Raw genomic sequence first — 829 nt, 5'->3', positions numbered from 1 at the left:
CCGTGTACCGTGTACCGTGTACCGTGTACCGTGTACCGTGTACCGTGTACCGTGTACCGTGTACCGTGTACCGTGTACGTAAAGGGTGACTTGGTGCTAGAATACTGGCCTCAGGGTGCAGTTATTTCAGTGAACAGCTATGTTATCTTTCAATATCTTTCAAGTGTATTAATGACATTGGGTCTCATATAGCAGTCAGAGCCTGGCATCCAAAATCCAGGAGGCTGCAGAACTAGTGCAATCACCAGATCAGGAGACAGCACTGACTCTGGTGTCCTGCCATCTGGCTGCAATCACAATGAACCAGACTGATACACAGTGAAGCACCGTAATTTTTTAAACTGAGAAAATAAAAGGGATTTTTTGATGAATATTATGTTTCTGGGTCCTCCAGAAATAAATAAAAAAAAAGGATGTTCTTTAACTCAAAAACATCACTAAATAGATTGCAAAGCCTCTGCACGCTCTGTACTCAGGTTACAGTAATGTCCTTTAGCAATATTTGTAAATTAAAAGTGGAACAAATGATGAAGGAGCTTTGAATTACAGAAAGTGCTCCCCCAGTCCCCAGCTCAGTAACACGATTATGATCCCAGAGGAAAGGGAAGAAAGTTCCAAGTCATTTCCAGCTGATGTCAGGATTGGATTTTATCGATACTGGTAATTATGATGATTGTTTATTTTTTTGTTTAATAAAAGCCAGCTTATGGGTTGTTTGTAAAGGAAATCTCCTTCAAATAAAAAAAAATCTTCAAATGGTGTAATGGAGGTATTACCTACCCATACACTACTTCAGTTATATATTTTTAAGTATGTGCATTACCTTGCT

Source organism: Rhincodon typus, chromosome 4 (assembly GCF_021869965.1).
Source record: "Rhincodon typus isolate 14 chromosome 4, sRhiTyp1.1, whole genome shotgun sequence".
NCBI lineage: Eukaryota > Metazoa > Chordata > Chondrichthyes > Orectolobiformes > Rhincodontidae > Rhincodon > Rhincodon typus.
The sequence above is the reverse complement of the archived record's forward strand: the minus strand, read 5'-3'. Positions refer to the sequence as shown.